The following is a 27,119-nucleotide window of genomic DNA, read 5'->3' as shown; positions in this document are numbered from 1 at the left end:
TCCTCCCTCTATGCCCCTCCTACCAGACTCAGTTTAGAAAATGTGCCCGGAGGAGCCAGTCACAGCTAAGGGAGCGCCATAGGAGTTTCTCTGGTTTTATTATTTTTCTTAGACACAGGGAGGCTGCTGGCAACAGCCTCCCTGCTTCGTGGGACTTAGGGGAGGAGTAGTGTTCGCCCTGCGGGGTTCGAGCCACTATCTCCGCTGACAGGACACTGAGCTCCTGAGGGTGATGACGGTTAGCTGCCGCAGGCAACCGCTCACTCCCGCAGCACTGCCGCCAACCCCTAACAGAGCCAGAAGATTCCGGTGGCGAGTGAGTCACCGCCCCATAGCAAGCGGGGAGCTAGTGTGAAGATGGCGGCAACAGGGTATGGAGCAGAGTATTAACTGCGCTCCGGAGGCTCAGAGCTACATAGTGTGGTGCTGTGAGGGGCGCCCTGAGCCAGCACCTATACCCTACACTGGCACCAAGGCTGTCAGGGACCTAGGTAACACTGCCAGCACAATTCCTCAGGCCAGTATAAAAAAGTGGAGAGCAGGAATCAGCGCCATGTTCAGGGGGTGGAGCTTCTCCTCAGAGCGGACCTAGCAGCGTTCAGCGCCATTTTCCTGCCTGCAGATCCTGTACAGATACGCTGACAGTTGGAGCTGTCCCTCCAAGCAACTCCAGCTATCCTGTGCGGTACCAGGGCGGTGTAGAAGGGGGTGGGGGGAGGCTGTGTAAATACTGTGTAGTCTATTAAGGTACACAGTAAGCACCAGGTAGTTCTATTATATCTACCTTGGGAAGCGCTGTGTGTGGGTTGGCTCCAATCTCTGTGTTTCTCTGTGGCAGTCTCGGGGAGAAACTGTGTCTGACATTTCCGTGTGTGTGTGTGTGTGTGTGTGTGTGTTGTTGTCTCACATAGCCATGTCTAGGGACTCTGGGTCTTATGCTGCAGAGGCCATTTCCTCTCAGGTAAAATCAATTCCATGTACTCAGGAATGTAGATGGTCATTCCGAGTTGATCGCTCGCTGGCTAGTTTTAGCAGCCGTGCAACGCTGTGCCGCCGCCCAATGGGGAGTGTATTTTAGCTTAGCAGAAGTTGCGAACGCATGTGCAGCCGAGATCTGCAAAAACAGTTTGTGCAGTTTCTGAGTAGCTCTGAACCTACTCAGCGATTGCGATCACTTCAGCCTATTCGTGTCCGGATTTGACGTCATATACCCGCCCAGCGAACGCCCAGCCACGCCTGCATTTTTTCAGACACGCCTGCGTTTTTGCATACCTTCCCTGAAAACGGTCAGTTGACACCCAGATACGCCCCCTTCCTGTCAATCTTCTTGCGGCCGCCAGTGCGACTGAAAACTTTGTGCACAACCACGACGGGCTTTGTACCCGTATGTCGCGCGTGCGCATTGCGGGGCATACGCATGCGCAGAAATGCCATTTTTTTTAGCCTGATCGCTGCGCTGTGAAAAACGGCAGCTAGCAATCAACTCGGAATGACCCCCGTAATGTCTTGTTTCAGATCCCTATTAATGAGCCTGAGTGGTTATCCTCTATTAAGGGTATGATCTGTCAAATCTCTACTAGGGTAGCTCATACTGAGACTGAAACTTTAAAAAAAAGTATATGGCAGTTTTGTCAGGTTCTGTTCCTATCCCTTCAAAACTCCCTAGCATATACCCACAGAAACGTGCACTTGCCCAGATTATGCAAGATGACACGGATACCGACTCTGACACGGCAGACGTTGATGGGGATGTGCTGAGGGGGGCGGCATCCCTTGCAAATGGGGTGCAGGTAATGATTGAGGCCATTAGAGATGTGTTAAATATTGGTGACACAACACCTGAGCAGGTTGAGAAGGCTTACTTCACAGACAATAAGAAAGCCTTGCTAACCTTCCCTGCGTCTAAAGAATTAAACGCTTTATTTGAAAAATCCTGGGAAAACCCCGAAAAAAAATTCCAGATTCCAAAATGGATTCTGGTTGCTTTTCCCTTCCCTGAGGAAGATAGGAAAAAAATGGGAAAACCCACCCATAGTTGATGCATCTGTTTCCATACTGTCGAAAAAGGTGGTTTTACCTGTCCCTAGATCTACCGCGTTAAAAGAACCGGCTGATCGTAAGATTGACACCACGCTCAAATCCATATACACGGCTTCAGGGGTGGCGCTTAGGCCTACTTTTGCCTGCGCATGGATCTCTAAAGCTATAGTAAAGTGTTAAGGCACGTTACTAGAGGATTTGGATTTAATGGATAGAAGTGACATTGAATTATTTTTACGGAACATACAGGATTCTGCGGGGTTCATAGTGGAATCCATGAAAGACCTGAGTGCAAGGATATCTTCCATGTCTGTCTCAGCTCGCAGGGGACTCTGGCTACGCCAATGGTCTGCGGACATGGAATCCAGGAGAAGTGTTGAAAACCTACCCTACACAGGTCAGGCTCTGTTTGGGGAAGCATTGGATGCATGGATTTCCACGGCAGCCGATGGTAAGTCACCTTTTTTCCCACAGCTACGCCTTCTACAAAGAAACCCGTTTCTTTATCTGCATCACATTTCTTTTGGACCGCTAAAACAAAAAAGTCCAAGCCTCCTACCACCTTCTTTAGAGGTGGGCAGGCAAAATCCAAAAAGCCTGCACCCACAGTCTCCCAGAACCAGAAACCTGCTTCTGGTACCTCAAAATCCTCAGCATGACGGTGGACCACACAGCCTGGAGGATGGGTTGGTGGGGGCGAGACTCAGATGTTTCAGACACGTCTGGGTGTCGTCCGGCCTGGGTCCCTGGGTACAGGATATTGTGTCCCAGGGGTACAGACTGGAGTTTCAAGAAACCCCACCTCACCGATTCTTCAAATCAGGCCTGCTAGCTTTACTGACAGACAGAACTGTCCTACAGGAAGCTATCCAGAAATTGGAAATGTCAGAGGTCATTGTTCCAGTTCCACCTCATATGCACAACATGGGTTACTATTCAAACCTTTTTGTGGTACCGAAACTGGATGGTTCGGTCAAACCAATTTTGAACTTGAAATCGTTAAACCCTTATGTAAGGGAGTTCAAATTCAAAATGGAGTCTCTGCGAGTGGTGATCTCAGGTCTGGAGGAGGGGGAGTTTCTGGTATCCCTAGATATCAAGGATGCGTATCTCCACATTCCGATTTGGCCTCCGCACCAGGCTTATCTCAGATTTGCACTGTTAGACAGTCACTATCAGTTTCAGGCGCTGCAATTCGGTCTCTCTACGGTACCGAGGGTGTTCACCAAGGTAATAGCAGAGATGATAGTTTTCCTCCGCAGACAGGGAGTGAACATAATTCTATATCTGGACGATCTGCTGATAAAGGCATCGTCCAAGGAGAAGCTGTTGCAGTCCATTGCTCTCACGACTCATCTGCTCAGGGTCCATGGTTGGATCCTGAACCTTCCAAAGTCTCACATTTGGAGCTGACAAGGAGATTGTCTTTCCTGGGGATGATCCTCGACACGGAAGTGCAGAGGGTGTTTCTACTGGTGGAGAAGGCGTTGGTGATACAATCAATGGTCCGGGATGTCCTGAAGCCAACCCGGGTATCGATTCATCAGTGCATTCGTCTTGTGCGGAAGATGGTTGCCTCTTACAAGGCTCTGTAGTTCGGAAGGTTTCATGCTCGATCCTTCCAATTGGCTCTCCTAGACAAGTGATCGGGTTCTCATCTACATATGCACCTGAGAATACGTCTGTCACTGAAAGCAAGGATTTCACTCCTCTGGTGGCTACAAAGGCCTCACCTTCTGGAGGGCCGCAGGTTCGGGATTCAGGACTGGATCCTTCTAACCACGGATGCAAGTCTCCGGGGGCTGGGGCGCAGTCACTCATGGGGGAAACCTTCCAAGGAAGGTGGTCAAGCCTGGAATCCAGTCCAGTACAACGGTCTTCTGCAAGCGACACATCTTCTGAAAGATCAGGCCATTCAAGTTCAGTCGGACAATGTAACGACAGTGGCCTACATAAACCAACAAGGCGGAACGAAGATCAGAGGTAACAAAAACAATCCTCTGGACGGAAAAGCACGCGGTGGCGCTGTCAGCAATCTTCATTCCGGGAGTGGACAACTGGGAAGCGGACTTCCTCAGCAGACACGATCTCCATCCATGAGAGTGGGGCCTCCATTTAGAGGTGTTCACGGAGGTGACAAATCTTTGGGGGGTTCCTCAAATAGACATAATGGTCTCCCGCCTCAACAAAAAACTTCAGAGGTATTGCCCCAGGACAAGAGACCCGCAGGCAGTGGTGGTGGATGCCCTGGTAACGCCGTGGGTGTTCCAGTCGGTGTACGTGTTTCCTTCACTTCCACTAATTCCAAGGGTTCATGCAATCCTCATTGCTCCGGACTGGCCAAGAAGGGATTGGTACGTGGATCTTCTGGATCTACTGCTGGAAGAGCTGAGGCCTCTTCCTCTTTGGGAGGACCTTCAGCAGGGGCCGTTCACTTGTCAAGACTTACCACCGCTACGTTTGACGGCATGCAGGTTGAACGCCAGATCTTAGCTCGGAAGGGCATTCCAAACAAGGTTATTCCTACCCTGATACAGGCTAGGAAAGGAGTAACGTCTAAACATTATCATCGCATTTGGAAAAGTATGTATCTTTGTGTGAGTCCAAGAAGTTTCCTACGGTGGAGTTTAAACTGGGACGTTTTCTCCTCTTCCTGCAAGCAGGTGTGGATATGGGCCTGCAGTTGGGATCCGTAAAAGTCCAGATTTCAGCCCTATCCATTTTCTTCCAGTAACAGTTGGCTTCCCTCCTTGAGGTTCAGACTTTTTTGAAAGGGGTTCTGCACACCCAGCCTCCCTTTGTGCCGCCTACGGCGCCCTGGGATCTTAACGTGGTGTTACAGTTCCTCCAATCGGATTGGTTCGAACCTCTACCATAGGTTGAGGTCAAGTTTCTCACGTGGAAGGCTGTCACTTTGTTGGCCTTAGCTTCTGCTAGACGTGTGTCGGAGTTGGGGGCTTTGTCTTGTCAGAGCCCCTACTTGATCTTCCTTGAAGATAAAGCTGAGCTCCGGACTTGTCAGCAGTTCCTTCCGAAGGTTGTGTCGGCATTTCATATTAACCAACCTATTGTAGTGCCAGTTGCTACTAACTCTTCAATTTCATCAAAGTCCTTGGATGTTGTAAGGACTATGAAAATCTATGTGAAGAGGACTGCTCGTCACAGAAAATCGGACTCTTTGTTTGTCCTGTATGATCCCAAGAAACTTGGGTGTCCTGCTTCTAAGCAGACTATATCTCGCTGGATCAGGTTCACTATCCAGCATGCGTATTCTACGGCAGGATTGCCGTGTGCTACATCTGTGAAGGCCCACTCTACTCGTAAGGTGGGTTCTTCCTGGGCGGCTGCCCGGGGTGTCTCAGCTTTACAGCTTTGCCAAGCGGCTACTTGGTCTCGGTCGAACACGATGGCAAAGTTCTACAAGTTCGATACTTTGGCCTCTGAGGTCCTGAAGTTTGGTCAATCAGTTCTGCAGGAACCTCCGCGCTCTCCCTCCCGTTCTGGGAGCTTTGGTACATCCCCATGGTACTAATGTGGACCCCAGCATCCTCTAGGACGTAAGAGAAAATAGGATTTTAATTACCTACCGGTAAATCCTTTTCTTATAGTCTGTAGAGGATGCTGCGTGCCGCCCAACGCTTTGTGATCCTGCAGTGGTTACTTGGTTCAGTACTGCTTAGTTTTTGGTTAAGTACTGTTTTGTTACTTGATTAAGTAACCTTGTTCAGCCGTTAGCTTGGTTTGCCTTGTATGTGTGAGCTGGTGTGAATCTCGCCACTATCTGTGTAAAATCCTTCTCTCAAAGTTGTCCGTCTCCTCGGGCACAGTTCCTATACTGAGTCTGGCAGGAGAGGCATAGAGGGAGGAACCAGCCCACACTCTCAAATTCTTACTGGTAGGTAATTAAAATCCTATTTTTGTGCAGTCTCTGAGTAGCCCGGGACTTGCTCAGCCGCTCCGAACACTTCAGCCTGTCCGGGACCGGAATTGACATCAGGAACCCTCCCTGCAAATTCTTGGACACACCTGCGTTTTTCCAAACACTCCCAGAAAATGGTCAATTACCACCCACAAACTCCTTCTTCCTGTCAATCTCCTTGCGAACGTCCGTGCGAATGGATCCTTCGCACAAACCCATCGCTGAGCGGCGATCCACTTTGTACCCATACAACACGCCTGTGCATTGCGGTGCATACGCATGCGCAGTTTAGACTTGATCGTCCGCTGTATGAAAACGCAGCCTAGCAATCAGGTCTGAATTAGGCCCATAGAGGGCATGCTTGGTTACATTTCATCTCATGTACAAATGCAGTCACAGAGGAGCCCTGTTTTATTTCTTATTACATAGAGAAAACTTGTCCAACATGCAAGCAGTGCCATATGTAGCAGGCCACCTCTGTGACCTAGGCCAGCTCCCCCCCAGCCACAGTGCACGTGATGCCATCAAAGCAAGGGGCAGGAGAGCACTGGGACAAAGAACATGGCTGTGTGAAAACATCCGAAGGACGTGTACTGTGGCTGTCCATACAGCAAGGTTCTCTCTATGCTGCAGTCAGGCTAGCTGGTGACCTTGCTGCCCTTGCACTTGGGCCAATATCACAGGTCAAATACCATTTGACATGGTGCGGCCTCCAAACCTTCAGTTTTTGTGGGACTCAGCTTTTCTTGCGTGACATAATTTTTGATAAGTAATCTGCCCGGGAATTAAAGGAATGTGTAAAACCCTCCTGGCACTAGGTATGGCAGAATACGCCTGCATTGTCACAGTTAATATATTTCACACTTACTCTGCACCGGCTGGTCGTGGGTGAAGCACAGGTACCAGTGGGTCCCATGAGTTTTCAGGAGTTTAATTACATGTGCGTTGTGGTAGTGGACTACAAGTATCAGTGCAGCGCAGAAAGAATTGGGCGCCAAGGTATCTCATCAAAAACAGCATAAGCAGTTTATTAAAAATACAAAAACAGGGTAATAGCAGGAATAACATTTGGATACTTGCACCTCTCCTCCAGCACACTAATCATATCGGTTACAGTAGACATTAAGATACCTCTTCCAATACAGCACTTCATTGCAGCAGCATACATGGTGGACATCAGTACATATCAGTATATCCTGGGACCAGTAGTGCTACAGCAGCAAACTGGGACTCTGTTCGGTGTGTTTTCCCCCCTATTCGCTGGGGATTCTCATAGCCTATCTAAACGGGATACAACAAGGACTCTAGTCGATGGGGGCCTTTAAACGTGCCACGTGGCTTACAACCACTCACCCCGAAACGTCCTCTCCCGAGACTCACACCGTATGTCATTCTCCCAGGGTACCCCTAGAGGTGGGTATCCCCATTGCTTCCTGGCTCCTTCCACTGTACTCTATATACTGTGCTCTGGGATGCGGTCAAGATCCCGCCGGTCGGAATACCAACACCGGAAGCCAGACCGGCACAATCTCGACATATTCTCCCTCTGTGGGTGTCCACGACACCCATAGAGGGAGAATAAATTAGGCAAGGTGCTGCGTTGCGCTCGCCCCCTCTGTCGGGAATGTGCCAGTGGTATTCCGACCGCCGGGATACTGTCTGGCGGGATTCGTACTGATCCCTGTGCTCTCACACTGCGGTCTCCATCTCTCACTGAAGCTGCACCCATATTACACTGCACATATGGGCTCTCCCTCTCTTCATAGCAACACCCACATGCTGCTCTTCTCTCCATAATGCCAGGGACCATGGAATCCCCTTTTCTCTTACGTCCTAGAGGATGCTGGGGACTCCGTAAGGACCATGGGGATAGACGGGCTCCGCAGGAGACATGGGCACCCTAAGAAAGACTTTAGGTCTGGGTGTGCACTGGCTCCTCCCTCTATGCCCCTCCTCCAGACCTCAGTTTACTACTGTGCCCAGAGGAGACTAGGTGCATTACAGGGAGCTCACCTGAGTTTCCTGTCAGAAAGTATTTTGTTAGGTTTTTTATTTTCAGGGAGCCTGCTGGCAACAGACTCCCTGCATCGAGGAACTGAGGGGAGAGAAGCAGACCTACTTCTGTGAGTTTCAAGGTTCTGCTTCTTAGGCTACTGGACACCATTAGCTCCAGAGGGATTGGTACGCAGGTCTCACCCTCGCCGTCCGTCCCAGAGCCGCGCCGCCGTCCTCCTCACAGAGCCGGAAGATAGAAGCCGGGTGAGTATGAGAAGAAAAGAAGACTTCAAAGGTAGCCGAAGACTTCATGATCTTCACTGAGGTAACGCACAGCGGTGAAGCTGTGCGCCATTGCACCCACACACCTCACACACGGCAGTCAATGTAAGGGTGCAGGGCGCAAAGGGGGGGGGGGCACCCTGGGCAGCATATAAACCTCTTCCTGGCAAAAATAAACATATATACAGTTGGGCACTGTATATATAATGAGCCCCCGCCAGTTTCAGTATATTTGAGCGGGACAAAAGCCCGCGGCCGAGGGGGCGGGGCTTCTCCCTCAGCACTCACCAGCGCCATTTTCTCCACAGCACAGCGCTGAGAGGAAGCTCCCGGACTCTCCCCTGCTTATCCACGGTGAAAGAGGGTTTTGAAGAAGGGGGGGCACATAATTTGGCGCAATTTACATGTACAAACAGCGCTACTGGGTAAACATATATTTATATAGTGTTTTTTCCTGGGTCATATAGCGCTGGGGTGTGTGCTGGCATACTCTCTCTCTGTCTCTCCAAAGGGCCTTGTGGGGGAACTGTCTTCAGATAAGAGGATTCCCTAAGTGTGTGGTGTCTGAGGTAGAAGGCTTTCATGGGGAGGAGGAGGAGGAGAGAATGAGTGTGGTGTCTCCGTCGACAACGCCGACACCTGACTGGATGGATATGTGGAAGGTTTTAAGTGCTAATGTAAATTTATTGTACAAAAGATTAGACAAAGCTGAAGCTAGGGAACAGCCAGGGAGTCAACCCATGTCTGTCCCTATGTTGCAGGGACCTTCGGGGTCTCAAAAGCGCCCACTATCCCAAATTGTAGACACAGATACCGACACTGATTCTGATTCCAGTGTCGACTACGATGATGCAAAATTACAGCCAAAAGTGGCTAAATGTATTCGATATATGATCATTGCAATAAAAGATGTTTTGCATATCACAGAGGAACCCCCTGTCCCTGACACGAGGGTACACATGTATAAGGGGAAGAAACCTGAGGTAACCTTTCCCCCCTCACATGAATTGAATGAATTATGTGAAAAAGCTTGTGAATCTCCAGACAAAAAACTGCAGATTTCCAAAAGAATTCTTATGGCGTATCCTTTCCCGCCAACGGACAGGATACGGTGGGAATCCTCCCCTAAGGTGGATAAGGCATTAACACGCTTATACAAAAAGGTAGCGCTGCCATCCCAAGATACGGCTACCCTCAGGGACCCTGCTGACCGCAAGCAGGAGGTTATCCTGAAGTCCATGTACACACATTCTGGTACCTTACTCAGACCGGCGATTGCGTCGGCCTGGGTTTGTAGCGCGGTAGCAGCATGGACAGATACCTAATCAGTGGATATTGAGACCCTAGATAAGGATACCATTTTATTGACCCTAGGGCATATAAAAGATGCGGTCTTATATATGAGAGATGCTCAAAGAGACATTAGTCTACTGGGTTCTAGAATCAACGCGATGTCCATTTCTGCTAGACGAGTCCTATGGACCCGGCAATGGACAGGTGATGCCGACTCAAAGAGGCATATGGAGGTTTTACCTTACAAGGGTGAGGAATTGTTTGGGGAAGGTCTCTCGGACCTGGGGGTAAATTTACTAAGATGGGAGTTCTGTTTAAGATGGGATGTTGCCCATAGCAACCAATCAGATTCCAGGTATTATCTTCTAGAAGGTGCTAGATAAATGAGAAGTAGAATCTGATTGGTTGCTATGGGCAACATCCCATCTTAAATAGAACTCCCATCTTAGTAAATTTACCCCCTGGTCTCCACGGCTACAGTGGGTAAATCAAATTTTCTACCTTATATTCCCTCACAGCCCAAGAAAGCACCACATTATCAAATGCAGTCCTTTCGATCACAAAGAAACAAGAAAGTACGAGGTGCGTCCTTTCTTGCCAGAGGTAAAGGCAGAGGAAAAAAGCTGCATAACACAGCTAGTTCCCAGGAACAGAAGTCCTCCCCGGCCTCTACAAAATCCACCGCATGATGCTGGGGCTCCCCTACAGGAGTCCGCCCCAGTGGGGGCACGTCTTCGAATTTTCAGCCACATCTGGGTTCACTCACAGGTGGATCCCTGGGCAATAGAAATTGTTTCCCAGGGTTACAAGCTGGAATTCGAAGAGGTGCCTCCTCGTCGGTTTTTCAAATCGGCCCTACCAGCTTCTCCCCCGGAAAGGGAGATAGTGTTAATTGCAATTCACAAACTGTATCTTCAACAGGTGGTGGTCAAGGTTCCCCTGTTTCAACAAGGGAAGGGATATTACTCAACCCTATTTGTGGTCCCGAAACCGGATGGTTCGGTCAGACCCATTTTAAATTTAAAATCCCTAAACCTATACTTGAAAAGGTTCAAGTTCAAGATGGAATCGCTCAGAGTGGTCATCGCCAGCCTGGAAGGGGGGGATTTTATGGTATCTCTGGACATAAAGGATGCATACCTTCATGTTCCCATTTATCCACCTCATCAGGCTTACCTGAGATTTGCGGTACAGGATTGTCATTACCAATTTCAGACGTTGCCGTTTGGGCTTTCCACGACCCCGAGGATTTTCACCAAGGTGATGGCGGAAATGATGGTACTCCTGCGCAAGCAAGGTGTCACAATTATCCCGTACTTGGACGATCTCCTCATAAAAGCGAATTCAAGAGAGCAGTTACTGAACAGCGTGTCACTTTCACTGAAGGTGTTACAGCAACATGGCTGGATTCTCAACATCCCGAAGTCGCAGTTGGTTCCTACGACTCGTCTGACTTTCTTGGGCATGATTCTGGATACAGACCAGAAAAAGGTTTATCTTCCGATAGAAAAAGCTCAGGAACTCACGACTCTAGTCAAAACAGGTGTCAGTGCATCACTGCGCTCGAGTCCTGGGAAAGATGGTGGCATCATACGAAGCCATTCCCTTCGGCAGGTTCCATGCGAGGACTTTCCAATGGGACCTATTGGACAAATGGTCCGGGTCGCATCTACAAATGCATCGGTTGATCACCCTGTCCCCCAGAGCCAGGGTATCTCTCCTGTGGTGGCTGCAGAGTGCTCACCTTCTAGAAGGCCGCAGGTTTGGCATTCAGGACTGGATCCTGGTGACTACGGACGCGAGCCTCCGAGGTTGGGGAGCAGTCACGCAGGGAAGAAACTTCACATTAACATCCTGGCACTGAGGGCCATATACAACGCCCTACGTCAAGCGGAGACCTTACTGCGCGACCGACCAGTTCTGATCCGGTCAGACAACATCACCGCAGTGGCTCATGTAAACCGCCAAGGCGGCACAAGGAGCAGAGTGGCAATGGCGGAAGCCGCCAGGATTCTTCCCTGGGCGGAAAATCATGTAAGCGCACTGTCAGCAGTGTTCATTCCGGGAGTGGACAACTGGGAAGCAGACTTTGTCAGCAGACACGACCTGCATCCAGGAGAGTGGGGACTTCATCAGGAAGTCTTCGCACAGATTGCAAGTCAGTGGGGACTGCCCCAGATAGACATGACGGCGTCCCGTCTCAACAAAAAGCTACAGAGGTATTGCGCCAGATCAAAAGACCCTCAGGCGGTAGCTGTAGACGCCCTAGTGACACCGTGGGTGTTCCAGTCGGTCTATGTGTTTCCTCCTCTTCCTCTCATACCCAAGGTGTTGAGAATAATAAGAAAAAGAGGAGTGAGAACAATTCTCATTGTTCCAGATTGGCCACGACGGACCTGGTATCCGGATCTGCTGGAAATGCTCACAGAAGATCTGTGGCCTCTTCCTCTACGACAGGACCTGTTGCAACAGGGACCCTGTCTGTTCCAAGACTTACCGCGGCTGTGTTTGACGGCATGGCGGTTGAACGCAGGATCCTAGCGGAAAAAGGCATTCCAGATGAGGTCATTCCTACGCTGATAAAGGCTAGGAAGGACGTGACAGCTAAACATTATCACCGTATATGGCGAAAATATGTTTCTTGGTGTGAGGCCAGGAATGCTCCTACGGAAGAATTCCATCTGGGCCGTTTCCTTCACTTCCTACACACTGGAGTGAATTTGGGCCTAAAGTTAGGATCCATTAAGGTTCAGATTTCGGCCTTATCCATTTTCTTTCAAAAAGAATTGGCTTCTCTCCCAGAAGTACAGACATTTGTGAAGGGAGTGCTGCATATTCAGCCTCCTTTTATACCTCCGGTGGCGCCTTGGGACCTTAACGTGGTGATGAGTTTCCTTAAGTCGCACTGGTTTGAACCACTTCAAACGGTGGAGTTAAAATATCTCACTTGGAAGGTGGTCATGTTGTTAGCCTTGGCTTCGGCTAGGCGAGTGTCGTAATTGGCGGCTTTGTCTCATAAAAGCCCCTATCTGGTTTTCCATATGGATAGAGCGGAATTGCGGACCCGTCCTCAATTCTTGCCTAAGGTGGTGTCATCTTTTCATATGAACCAACCTATTGTGGTGCCTGTGGCTACGCGAGACTTGGAGGATTCCGAGTCCCTTGATGTAGTCAGGGCTTTGAAAATTTACGTGGCCAGAAGGGCTAGAGTCAGAAAAACAGAAGCACTGTTTGTCTTATATGCAGCCTACAAGGTTGGCGCCCCTACTTCAAAGCAGACTATTGCTCGCTGGATCTGTTACCGCTGAATTGCCGTTACCGAAATCGGTCAAGGCCCATTCCACTAGGAAGGTGGGCTCGTCTTGGGCGGCTGCCCGAGGGGTCTCGGCACTACAACTATGCCGAGCTGCTACTTGGTCGGGTTCAAACACCTTTGCAAAGTTCTATAAGTTTGATACCTAGGCTGAGGAGGACCTCCTGTTTGCTCAATCGGTGCTGCAGAGTCATCCGCACTCTCCAGCCCGTTTAGGAGCTTTGGTATAATCCCCATGGTCCTTACGGAGTCCCCAGCATCCTCTAGGACGTAAGAGAAAATAAGATTTTAAACCTACCGGTAAATCTTTTTCTCGTAGTCCGTAGGGGATGCTGGGCGCCCGTCCCAAGTGCGGACTACTTCTGCAAGACTTGTATATAGTTTTGCTTGCATAAGGGTTATGTTATAGTTTTCATCGGTCTTGGACTGATGCTATGTTGTTTTCATACTGTTAACTGGTTAGTATATCACAAGTTTTACGGTGTGGTTGGTGTGGGCTGGTATGAATCTTGCCCTTGGATTAACAAAAATCCTTTCCTCGTACTGTCCATCTCCTCTGGGCACAGTTTCTCTAACTGAGGTCTGGAGGAGGGGCATAGAGGGAGGAGCCAGTGCACACCCATACCTAAAGTCTTTCTTAGGGTGCCCATGTCTCCTGCGGAGCCCGTCTATCCCCATGGGCCTTACGGAGTCCCCAGCATCCTCTACGGACTACGAGAAAAAGATTACCGGTAGGTTTAAAATCTTATTTTCGCCTGTCCTTGGTCCCCGGACTACTCCTCATCTGCCCTCTGTCTCTGTCCTTTGTCTGTCTCACTTCCTGCCCTCCCCCTACATGTGGTAGAAAAACTGGCTGAGACCAGAAACTCCCCCACTCAGTGATAAGACTGAATGGCTTTTAAAACTTTTTCATTATCAGTTGACCTCTGCTGTTCCAATGCGCCACAAATGGAGTCCTCATCATGTTACACGATCCCAACGCTCAGGATGCCAGCATTCAGAATACCAACACTGACATCCTGACAGTGGAAATCCCGACAGCGCTCCGTAAGGAATGTAAGCCTAGTCCTTACCCTCCCTCCCCACAGCCTAACCCTAACCCTCCCTTCTCGCAGCTTAACTGTCCCTTCCTGCAGCCTAACCCTCCCCCCTGCAGCCTAATTCTCCCCCCCTGCAGCCCAATTCTCCCCTCCTGCAGCCCAACTCTCCCCCCCTGCAGCCCAACTCTCCCCCCCTGCAGCCCAACTCTACCCTCCTGCAGCCCAACTCTCCCCTCCTGCAGCCTAATGCTCTGCTCCTGCAGCCTAACCCTACCCGCACCCCCCCCCACACACACACACCCCTGCAGTCTTACCCTAATCTCCCATCCCACAGCCTAAACCTAACCTCCCATCCCACAGCCTAACCCTAACCATGGCCCTCATTCCGAGTTGTTCGCTCGCAAGCTGCTTTTAGCAGCTTTGCACAAGCTAAGCCGCCGCCTACTGGGAGTGAATCTTAGCATAGTAGATTTGCGAACGAAAGATTAGCAGATTTGCGAATAGACAGTTCTTAGCAGTTTCTGAGTAGCTCGAGACTTCCTCTGCCACTGCGATCAGTTCAGTCAGTTTCGTTCCTGGTTTGACGTCACAAACACACCCAGCGTTCGCCCAGACACTCCCGCGTTTTTCCCAGAAACGGCAGCGTTTTTTCGCACACACCCATAAAACGGCCAGTTTCCGCCCAGAAACACCCACTTCCTGTCAATCACACTACGATCACCAGAACGAAGAAAAAACCTCGTAATGCCGTGAGTAAAATACCTAACTTAATAGCAAATTTACTTGGCGCAGTCGCACTGCGGACATTGCGCATGCGCATTAGCGACGAATTGCTCCGTTGCGAAAAAAAATTAACGAGCGATCAACTCGGAATGAACACCCATATTCTGACTTATGTTTGGATTACGATGCCAGTCTCTGTCCACCGGTATCCTGAACATCGGGATGCTAACTACAGCCCCATAGACCCTGTCCATGGTACTTGCTCCCAGGTTTCCTGATCAATCTCTGCTGCTTTTTGTTACACAAGTACTAGGAGGAAGTATAAACTACCCTATCGCAGAAAAGTAAATAAGTACGGTATGTGACCTGACATCAGTGTTATCTTGGTGGTACATTTCAACAGGCTTGGACTGGCCCACAGGGGTACAGGGGAAACCACCAGTGGGCCCACCTCCTGCTCTAAAGATCAGGTTCCAGACTGTGCACCTGAATTATACATTATACATATGTTACCTTATACTGGACTATGGTATATTTTCTACAGAGCATTGCTGGTATTAATCTGTTATTAATCTGATACATTATCATGCATGCAGCAGATGAATTTACTATATATACTGTATTTATGAAGGGGCCAAGACATTGTCCTCTCTAATAGTTAGTCAAACCAATGAGATGCAGACCCCACCCCCGCTGCAGACTGGCCACACCCCTAAACATGGGCCCCTACCACGGCATTACCCCGATGGGCCCTACATGCCCCAGTCCGACACTGCATTTCAATGTATTTCCTTATCTAGCTTTGTTCTGTGTTTTCAGATATACATTAATACTAACAAAGTATTTTGGTTTTATTTAGTGATGAGCGGGTTCGGTTCCTCGAAATCCGAACCCCCCGAACTTCACCCATTTTACACGGGTCCGAGGCAGACTCGGATCTTCCCGCCTTTCTCGGTTAACCCGAGCGCACCCGAACGTCATCATCCCGCTGTCGGATTCTCGCGAGATTCGTATTCGTTCGGGGGGGTTCAGATTTCGAGGAACCGAACCCGCTCATCACTACTCCTAATATAGAGTGCAGAATTTTGCTGACCACCAGTATATATATAGCAGTACGTTGCTCTACCTCTGTGTCGTCAAGTAGTCCATTGCTCTACCTCTGTGTCGTCAAGTATACTACAAAAGTTCAGTAAAATGACCGAAAAATCAAAATTAAAAGCATCTGATGAGAAGCGTAAACTTGCCAATATGCCATTTACGACACGGAGTGGCAAGGAACGGCTGAGGCCCTGGCCTATGTTCATGGCTAGTGATTAAGATTCACATGAGGATGGAAGCACTCATCCTCTCGCTAGAAAACTGCAGTGCCACTCCTAGGTGGGCCAGGTGTTTGTGTCGGCCACTTGGGTCGCTTATCTTAGCCAACCAGCGACCTTGGTGCACCTCTTTTTTTCTTTGCATCATGTGCTGTTTGGGGACTATTTTTTAAACCGGCCATCCTGTGTGACACTGCAGTGCCACTCCTAGATGGGCCAGGTGTTTGTGTCGGCCACTTGGGTCGCTTAGCTTAGTCATCCAGCGACCTCGGTGCAAATTTTAGGACTAAATATAATATTGTGAGGTGTTCAGAATAGACTGGAAATTAGTGGAAATTATGGTTATTGAGGTTAATAATACTATGGGAGCAAAATGACCCCCAAATTCTATGATTTAAGCTGTTTTTGAGGGTTTTTTGTAAAAAAAAACGAATCCAAAACACACCAGAATCCGACAAAAAAATTTCAGGGAGGTTTTGCCAAAAGGCGTCCGAATCCAAAACACGGCCACGGAACCGAATTCAAAACCAAAACACAAAACCCGAAAAATTTCCGGTGCACATCACTAGTTTTATTGATTGAAAGATACTGATCTAAGAATTGTATTCATAGTAAATCAATGGCCCTACAGCAGAGCTATGTCATACGCAGGGAATCTTCACCAATCAGCTGTGACATAAATATAAATACTGTACATACATGGATGAAGTATAGCAAATAGACTCGCTCACCACAGGTTCTATTCCCACTCTATGGGTGTCGTTACACCCAGGAGTTGGAATAGCTGTGGTAGCGCTGCCGACATTCTGGTGGTCGGGATCCCAGTGTCACGGAACCCACTCGCACACCACTAAGGGTCACAACACTGTGATGAAAGATGGGCAACTAATATAGGTACGTGGTAGCTAGGTAGCTACCATCGAATGACTGCGTGGGTTGCGTTTCCAGCCTCAGACCTGGGGGTAACAACATCCCCTTCGCCACTGCCCAAAACCTGCAGGGTTTTAATAAAGGAAAATGAAATAAAAAAGGCTGCACAGTGCAGTGGTTTGCTTGCTGGGCCGCCGGTCCCCCTAAGCTGCCAGACCCCATAGCTGTTGGCATAGTGCAATGGATCGATACCATAGGTGTGCAGCGGGAAGTCTTATAGATAAAGTATCACCGCAGGAGTTACCTTGTATTCAGACAGAACGAGACTTGAGATGTATATCTTCTTTATATAGTACTGAATAGCAGGATCAATATAACAACAGGTTTCAGTATCATCAGCTCATCTTAAACATGTCAGTAACATCAGCTCATCTCCTTTCCTCAGAGACTTTTCTAGAACACACATGTGAGGAGATAAAACAAACAAGTACAAACATATGCAACAGACAAATACTACACCTCTGTAAGTATACAGCGCCATCTGCTGCCCCTGTACGGTAACTACATGCATATAAACAAACCCATAGTCTGTTGTACATATTTCAACACCCCTTCTCAACAGACTGGGTTTCTTCAGTTAGACCCATCTTTGACGTAAGTCTCCAATGTCTCTCTCTGGTAAGAGGCTTAGTCATGATATCAGCTGTCATATCTTCTGTTGGGCAATAGTTCAACTCTATAAGACCTTGTTCCTGTAGATCCCTCAGGAAGTGATGCTTGACATCAATGTGCTTGGTTCTTGGGTTCACTCTTTCTGTTTGCGCTAATGCAAGGCATCCTTGATTATCCTCATATATCTTGATAGGTTCTTCTTGAGGCATTCCTAGGTCTGATAGTAGTTGCATTAACCATACCACTTCTTGACTGGCGTGAGCTGCTGCGATATATTCAGCTTCTGTAGAAGATAGTGCTACGGTAGACTGCTTCTTGCTTGTCCAGCTGATAAATCCTTCTCCAATAGAGAATAGATATCCACTTGTGGATTTTCTGTCACTTGTGTCTCCAGCCCAATCTGCGTCAACATATCCTGTTAACTTGTGACCTGTGTTTGCTGAGAGCTTAAGCTTCTTGTTAATCGTTCCCTTTAAGTAACGAATTACCCTCTTAACTGCATTCCAATCCATTTTGGTTGGTTTAGAGACTTTTCTGCTTAAAATCCCGACTGCTGTGGAGATATCTGGTCTGGTGACGGTTGCAATGTATAGCAATTTTCCTATGGCTTTTCTGTATAGATGGTTATCCTGTAACAGGTTGCTCTGATCATTTGGTTCCTTTTCATAACTTGTCTCCATAGGAGTGCTTGCTGTCTTTGGATCTTTTATACCGAATTCCTCAATGGTTTCCTGAATTTTGTATTTCTGACTTAGTGTGAATGTTCCATCATCTTCTCTTGAGATTTGCATTCCCAAGTAATGCGTTATGTGGCCGAGGTCTTTTGTTTCAAACTGACGGTTTAGTTCTTGTAACAATTCAACTTCGTCCCCTTCTTGTTCAAAACAAACTAGCAAATCGTCCACGTAAATCAATACATAGAACCATCTTTCCTCTATCACCTTTGTATAGAGACATGGGTCTGCTTTGCTTCTGATGAATCCCTTTTCTGTCAGAACTCCATTTATCTTTGTATTCCATGCTCTTGCTGCTCGTTTAAGACCATATATACTCTTGTTAAGTTTACATACATGATCTGGGTTCTGAGAATTCACGAAGCCTGGTGGTTGTTCCATGTATATATCTTCCTTTAGTTCACCATGTAGGAAAGCCGTCTTTACATCGAAATGTTTCACTTGCATACCCTTTATGGCTGCTGTTAGGAGTAAGGTTCTAATGGTAGTGTGCTTCACAACTGGAGCAAACGTTTCATCATAATTTTCTCCAAATTTCTGTGAATATCCTTTAGCAACGAGTCTTGCCTTGTATCTTTCTATTTTTCCTTCAGAATCATACTTGACCTTAAGTCCATTTACATCCTATGGCCTTTTTGTCTATTGGTAGTCTGGTCAATGTCCATGTCTGATTGTCTTCCATTGATTCCATTTCTTCTTTTGCGGCTCCTAGCCATTTCTGTGCTTCTCTTTCAGAAAAATTAGCAATTTCCTCCCATGATGCAGGTTCTTGTATGTTAATAGCTTTTGCTTTGTAAGATAAACGTGTAGGTGCTTTTCCCTTATTTTCTCTTGAAGAGCGTCTCACCCCCTCGGATGCACTCTCATGAGTGTCGCTGGTATTTGTCTTGTGTTGTACTTCTTGAGTGATCTCTACTTCATCTGTTTCTTTGGATTCAGTGCTTTCTTCTTCAGTAGAGTCTACTGGAATTATGACATTATCTCGTGTTTCTTCTATGAATGTCACACTGTTGCTTATAACTACTTTTCCAGTTCTTGGATTTAAGATTCTGTAGCCTTTTGAATGTTCACTATAGCCGACTAGAACTCCCTCTTCTGCTCGGTTCTGCAACTTGCTTCGTTTTTCAGCAGGAATGTAGGCGAAGGCTCTGCATCCAAAAACTCTAATGTGCTTTAAGCTGGGTTTCTTACCGTGCCACAGCTCATATGGTGTCTTCCTTACTGCTTTGGAAAGTAGTCTGTTTTGAAGATAGGTGGCTGTTGCTGCTGCTTCACACCAATATTTATCAGGTAGTCCTGAATCTGTAAGCATGCACCTTATCATTTCTGTTAGTGATCTGTTTTTCCTCTCAGATACACCGTTTTGCTCTGGTGTATATGGTACTGTCTTCTGATGCTCAATACCGAGTCCTCTCAAGTACCGTTCTATTTTCTGTCCTGTGAACTCGCCTCCATTGTCGCTGCGAAGAGTTAGCATATTCCTCTTGAACCTGTTTCTGGTCATGGTCACATAGTCTTGCAGCTTTTCTAAGACTTCATCTTTACTTTTTATTAAATAAGTGACTGTGAACCTGGAGTAGTCGTCAATGAATGTCAGCATATACCTTTTGTCTCCTACGGTTCGCGTTTTCATAGGTCCGCATACATCACTATGTACCAGGTCTAGTGGTCTGGAAGCTCTGTTTTCACTTTTCTTAGGAATTGTCGTCCTTGTTGCTTTTGCTTTTATGCAGCATTGGCACTTCATCATTTCTGAACAGTCTGACACTTTGAGATCCCTGGCTAGGTCTCTCTTCTGCATTTCCTTTATGCAATCTGGGTGTCTGTGTCCTAATCTTCTATGCCACTTGTGAATACAGTCAGCGTGTTTCTGTGTACTCAGCTTTGCCTGCTGTGCTGCGATATCCAGACAGTATAAATGTTCTTTTATTCTGGCTGTAGCTAGTGTTTCTCTTCCATTTTGGATAAAACACTTTTTATTCTGAAACTTTACAGTAAGTCCTTTTTCTACTAGATTCTTTACTGATAGCAGTGCTCCCTCAAGCTTGGGACCATATAGCACATCTGTTACGGGTATTTCTGCATAGCTGCCATTACCCTTGGAGCATAGGAATTGACCATTCCCTTTCCCTTCTGCAATGATATTTGTTCCATCTGCTAGGTAGATTGTTTCTTTATGGTTCAAATCAAGTTCAGTAAAGAAGTCCTTGTTAATTGTCATATGACTAGTCGCTCCTGAGTCTACATACCACTTTTCTGACAATTGGGTTACTGTCGCTTTAAATGTTCCATTCCAAGTGTGTGCTCCTGTATCTGTAAGTGTGGCTTTGGCTCTTTGTTTGTGTAATCTTTCTGGTGGTTTGTGCTGCTCTGTCTTCCATATGGTGCAATCTTTTTTCAGGTGACCCACTTTCTTGCATCTGAAACAAGCTCTTGTTTCCCTGGTGTGTGGCTTAGTGTCCGCCATTTTAAGTGCTTTCTCTGTGTCACTTTCAGTATTGCACTCTGTAAGCTCCTTTCTGCGTTGATACTCCTCTGTGAGCCTGTTCTTCACAAAGTCTGGTGTGATTTCTGCTTCAGGTCTCATTTCTAGTGCGTTTATTAGTGCACTGTATGTATCTGGTAAACTGCAAAGGAGGATGGCTACTATGTGGTTGCTTTTGATTTCTTCTCCCATTGACCTGAGCTGTATGGTTCTCTAGTAGTGCACTGATGTGTTCTTGCATTGTCTTGCCTTTATTAAATCTCATTTGATATAATTTTCTTAATAGGAATAGTTTGCTGTTCAAACTTGATCCTTCATGCACTCTCTGTAATGCAGTCCACATGCCTTTAGCTGTACTCTCTTGTCTTATGTGTATAAGCTGTTCATCTTCCACTAGTAAACTTATAGTGGCTCTTGCCTGTCTGTCCTTCTTAATCCACTGCTGATCCTCTCCTTCAGGTCTGTCTGCATTTATAACATCCCATAAATCATCTCTGGTTAATAGCATTTCTACTTTAAACTTCCATGTTTGATAGTTCTCATTAGAAAGCTTGCTAGCAGCTAGTCTGAGATCTGTGTAATTTGCCATAACCCTTCCTTGTATAGATCTCTCTATTCTTCTGTGGTATTAAACTTGTTTTACTCACAGTTTTCTTTCCAAGGTTCTCCTGGGTTGTTTCTTGTGTGCGTTACACAGTCTGCTGTCTGCGCCTGCTGGGACTTGCAGTGCGACTCGTGATCTGGATGCTGCTTAGGATGCACTCCTGAAAACTTTATCTTGTATAGACTCCAGTCTGGGCCCATAACCTGTTGGCATAGTGCGATGGATCGATACCATAGGTGTGCAGCGGGAAGTCTTATAGATAAAGTATCACCGCAGGAGTTACCTTGTATTCAGACAGAACGAGACTTGAGATGTATATCTTCTTTATATAGTACTGAATAGCAGGATCAATATAACAACAGGTTTCAGTATCATCAGCTCATCTTAAACATGTCAGTAACATCAGCTCATCTCCTTTCCTCAGAGACTTTTCTAGAACACACATGTGAGGAGATAAAACAAACAAGTACAAACATATGCAACAGACAAATACTACACCTCTGTAAGTATACAGCGCCATCTGCTGCCCCTGTACGGTAACTACATGCATATAAACAAACCCATAGTCTGTTGTACATATTTCAACAATAGCAAGTGCACCCCTTGAACCCTATATAGGACCCACCAGGCCCTAAGTAGCCACTTTGGTCGCATAGCTGTAAATCTGCTACTGCATGCCACCACTGAGCCTTGCTTATGTTAGGACGCCTTGGTTACAGGGAATAATACAGATAATGAGCATTGCACCAGCTTACATAAGTGAAGGAACTGTAATTGTTAGTGGCCGCTGTGTGGCTTGTAGAAGACGCAGGTCCCGGCAGCTGCCAAGCAACCAGGATGCTGTTCCTCTTCTGGCCGCCAGAGCTTCCAGGTTTCGTCCTATGCCTAGCAACGCTGCCGCAGAGGTGCCTGGGAGCCGCCGAGGGCTTGGCAACAGGTGAGCCGGAGGCAAATGGCGTCCCCCGTTGCTGGGGAATCAGTGCTGTGTGTGGACGTATAGCAGAGCAGCTGCACAGTGTTTATTTATCAAGACCCCTCAGCTTTGATTGGTGCAGTCACCAGTTATATTCCTTTCCTGTGCACTCCTCAAATGCTGGTTATAGTTCATCCTTCTGGTGTGAATCTGCCGCTCCTGTGTATGCCTGAATCTCAGCAAAATCAAGTCTTGTCCAGAACTTAGTTTGCCTTGGCATCAGGTTCAATGTGGGTTTTCCCACAGAGTATACTTATCTTTTTCTTGTTCATTACTCTTTGTCTTTCTAATTGTACCCCCTGATTATTTGTTGGTATCTCACTTACAACTGTACCATATATTACCATATCATCTTTCTCATTAACCACTGCCTTATTTTCACAGGCCTCTTCATGTCTAAAAATGCTCTTGTTCCAGGAGAATCTTTGTACCTACCATAGGCCCAGTACAAGTGCCCATTGATGATGATGATGATGACTAGTAGCACACCAAGTGCATAGGCTTGCGCAGCTAATTTTATTAGGGGGTGCACCACAGGAGGGGCATGTCTAGCACCGCCTTTTGGGCATGTCTAGCACTATTTTACATTCTCTCAGTAAAATCAGTGGCTTAATCTAATTTCTTCCTAGTTCCTAATAAGAAAGTAGATATAATACACCCCAGAGAAATAAAACATAATAATGTGGCCACCAACCAGTACTGACTGTCCGCTACTGCATAACCCTAAGTCCTAGCTGCGGATGCACCCTATCGTCGTTTACACTTCTCCAACCTATCCCTGACCCAGTGGCGGAACTAGATAGTGGTGGGCCTAGGTATAGTGGTGGAACGTATGCATTCCCCTCCCACCCTCACCCCTTGCACCCCCAGCACCTACACCCTGATGTTGAGTGGGCCACTCTGAAAAGAACGGGAGATCTATCTAGGGGGCCGAACATTTGAGTTTTAATATAACAAAGGTAAAGTTTAAAATATATACATGTGCTATCAGAGCCACATCTGCCCCTTTCTATGCCAACAGTCGCCTCCTCCGCAGGACAGCAGCATTTGTCACACGTCACCATGCTCACCAGCTACTGACAGTAGTGCCCCTTATTCACATTATGCCACCCAGTATGAACCAAAATTTGCAATATGTCACATGGTATGAGACGCAATTCCCATTATGTCACATTCCCATTATGTCACACAGTATGAACCAAAATTCACATTACACCGCACAGTATAAGCCTAACATTCACATCATGTCAAACGGTATGAGCCACATTCACATTATGCCACATGGTATGAGCTAAAATTCACATTACACCACACACTATGAGCCGAAAATTCACATTATGATAATCAGTATGAGCCACATTCACGTTACGCCAAATGGTGTGAGACGAAATTCACATAATGTCACATGGTATGGCCCGAATTTCACACTACACCACACAGTATGAGCCGAAAATTCACATTATGATACATAGTATGAGCCGAAATCCACATTATGTCACACGGTATGCATATAATCACTCTCATCAAAAAAGAAAAGAATGAGATCTAAAAGAAATGAAATATGTGGGTACACTCATGAAAAAAAAAGAAAAAATAGAAAAAAGAAAAGAAGGTTTACATATATATATATATATATATATATATATATATATATATATATACACTAGCTGAGCCAAGTATTCAGTAGTTTCCTTAGTGCACCTATAGACTATAAGTGCACATGCTTGGCCCAGCTTTTAAAAAAAAAAAAAACATGAAAGAAAAAAGAAAAGAAAGATTACATGGATGTACTGCTTTATATATATATATATATATATATATTGCACACATTGTCTGGCTCTCCCCCAATAACGATGAATAGGTCCGGTGCCCGCGCATGTAGTAGCATACATACGAATCCTGTAGGCGCAGCACTCCTGACACTTGAAAAAAATCACATCGGAGAGGCAAAACGTACAGCAACGTTTCAGTGCTTTTAATCACGCACTGTCATCAGGCTGATGACAGTGCGTGAATAAAAGCACTGAAACTTTGCTGTACGTTTTGCCTCTCCGATGTGATTTTTTTCAAGTGTCAGGAGTGCTGCGCCTACAGGATTCGTATATATATATATATATAATAATTTTATTCCCCCTGGCTGGCCTGCCCCCCTCTCCCCCCCCCCCCCTTCCCCTGCAGCATGCAGTGTGAGGTGACTTACTGCCTCAGTGACACTGACACTGGATGTGTCATTTGGTCCAACGGCAGCTCCAAGTCCTCCTGAGTGGCGCATGAAGGCAGGGTTGGTTCTATATTGGAGTGGGAGAAGGGACCTTGTGACGTACCTAGGGGAGGAGACACGTCACCAGGGGGAGGAGCTACGGCCGATCAGGGTACCCGAAAAGTACCCTCAGTGGCTCGCTCCGCTTCGCTCGCCACCTAATTACTAAAGGTAATAGTTGGTGGCGGGGATAGTAAAAGGTAATAGTTGGTGGCGGGGATAGTAGAGCAACTGTCCCGCTGGCCTAGCTCCTCCCCCTTGTGCCGTGGCTCCTCCCCCTGACGGAAAAGGTCCCTTAGGCCACTTGGATCTAGCCTCAACCATGAAGGCAGGGGCAGGGAACCCACACAGTGCACTGAGAGCGCGGGCGGGGAGGGAGGGCTTGCGGTGTGACATCAACATGTCACATCGCGAGGCATAGTGCAACGTCAGTCAGTTTCCCCCCCTTGGCCGGACATATACTGTATAGCGTCCGCAGCGTGCACAGATGCAGCGGGGTGGGAGGAGCAGTGCGGCAATGAGAAAAACAGGTCTCGGCGGCATCTGTAGCCGGCGTGGCGTGTGGGGGGTGCCGGACATTAGGGGGTGCCTGTGCGCACCAGGCAGCCCCCGTGCGCACGCCTATGACCAAGTGTATAGGTAGGGCGGCCGCATATACGTATATGTTCTGTGGACGCAGTTTCAGAGCAACATGAACCAGATGTAGGGGTCTGAGGGTGTAGCTATTTACTAAGCCCCAGCCAACCAGCTCCTAACTGTCATTTTTCAAACACAGCCTGTAACATGGCAGTTAGGAGCTGATTGGTTGGTACTTTATCACTCTAAACTTTAACTCTCTCCAATGCTTAGTAAATAGACCCCAGTCCCCCAAATCTGCATCTGGTGCAGTATGAGTGGCATTTATCAAAAAAGTGAAGGAGGAAGGTTTTCAAATATTATAAAATTCTTGCTTTTATCAGTGATACTGTATGTATTGAACTCTACATTCCAATGTCTTCCACTATTCTGCATTTCTCTGACGTCCTAAGTGGATGCTGGGACTCCGTAAGGACCATGGGGAATAGCGGCTCCGCAGGAGACTGGGCACAACTAAAGAAAGCTTTAGGACTACCTGGTGTGCACTGGCTCCTCCCACTATGACCCTCCTCCAGACCTCAGTTAGAATCTTGTGCCCGGCTGAGCTGGATGCACACTAGGGGCTCTCCTGAGCTCCTAGAAAGAAAGTATATTTTAGGTTTTTTATTTTACAGTGAGATCTGCTGGCAGCAGACTCACTGCAGCGAGGGACTAAGGGGAGAAGAAGCGAACCTACCTGACTGGAGGTAGCTTGGGCTTCTTAGGCTACTGGACACCATTAGCTCCAGAGGGATCGAACACAGGACCCGACCTCGATCGTTCGGTCCCGGAGCCGCGCCGCCGGCCCCCTTACAGAGCCAGAAGCAAGAAGTGTTCCGGAAAATCGGCGGCAGAAGACTTCTGTCTTCAACAAGGTAGCGCACAGCACTGCAGCTGTGCGCCATTGCTCCTCATGCACACCTCACACTCCGGTCACTGATGGGTGCAGGGCGCTGGGGGGGGCGTCCTGAGGGCAATATAATACACCTTGGCTGGCAAATCTACACCATATATAGTCAGGAAGGCTAAATAGGTGTAAAAATACCCCTGCCAGAATTCCAGAAAAAGCGGGAGAAGTCCGCCGGAAAAGGGGCGGGGCTAACTCCCTCAGCACACTGGCACCATTTTTTCTTCACAGTGCAGCTGGAAGACAGCTCCCCAGGCTCTCCCCTGTAGTTTTCAGGCTGAAAGGGTTAAAAAGAGAGGGGGGGGGCACTAAATTTAGGCGCAATATGTGTATACAAGCAGCTATTGGGGGAAAAATCACTCAGTTATAGTGTTAATCCCTGCATTATATAGCGCTCTGGTGTGTGCTGGCATACTCTCTCTCTGTCTCCCCAAAGGACTTTGTGGGGTCCTGTCCTCAGTCAGAGCATTCCCTGTGTGTGTGCGGTGTGTCGGTACGGCTGTGTCGACATGTTGGATGAGGAAGGTTACGTGGAGGCGGAGCAGAGGCCGATAAATGGGATGTCGCCCCCTGTGGGGCCGACATCAGAGTGGATGGATAGGTGGAAGGTATTAACCGACAATGTCAACTCCTTACATAAAAGGCTGGATGACGTAACAGCTGTGGGACAGTTGGCTTCTCAGCCCGCGCCTGCCCAGGCGTCTCAAAGGCCATCAGGGGCTCAAAAAACGCCCGTTACCTCAGATGACAGACACAGATGTCGACACGGAGTTAGTCTCCAGTGTCGACGAGATTGAGACATATACACAATCCACTAGGAACATCCGTTGCATGATCTCGGCAATGAAAAATGTGTTACACATTTCTGACATGAACCCAAGTACCACATAAAAGGGGTTTTATGTTTGGGGAGAAAAAGCAGCCAGTGTTTTGTTCCCCCATCAGATGAGTGAATGAAGTGTGTAAAGAAGCGTGGGTTCCCCCGATAAGAAACTGGTAATTTCTAAAAAGTTACTGATGGCGTACCCTTTCCCGCCAGAGGATAGGTCACGTTGGGAGATATCCCCTAGGGTGGATA

The sequence above is a fragment of the Pseudophryne corroboree genome, chromosome 7, assembly GCF_028390025.1.
Source record: "Pseudophryne corroboree isolate aPseCor3 chromosome 7, aPseCor3.hap2, whole genome shotgun sequence".
NCBI classification, from domain to species: Eukaryota; Metazoa; Chordata; class Amphibia; order Anura; family Myobatrachidae; genus Pseudophryne; species Pseudophryne corroboree.
Note: the sequence above shows the minus strand (reverse complement) of the source record.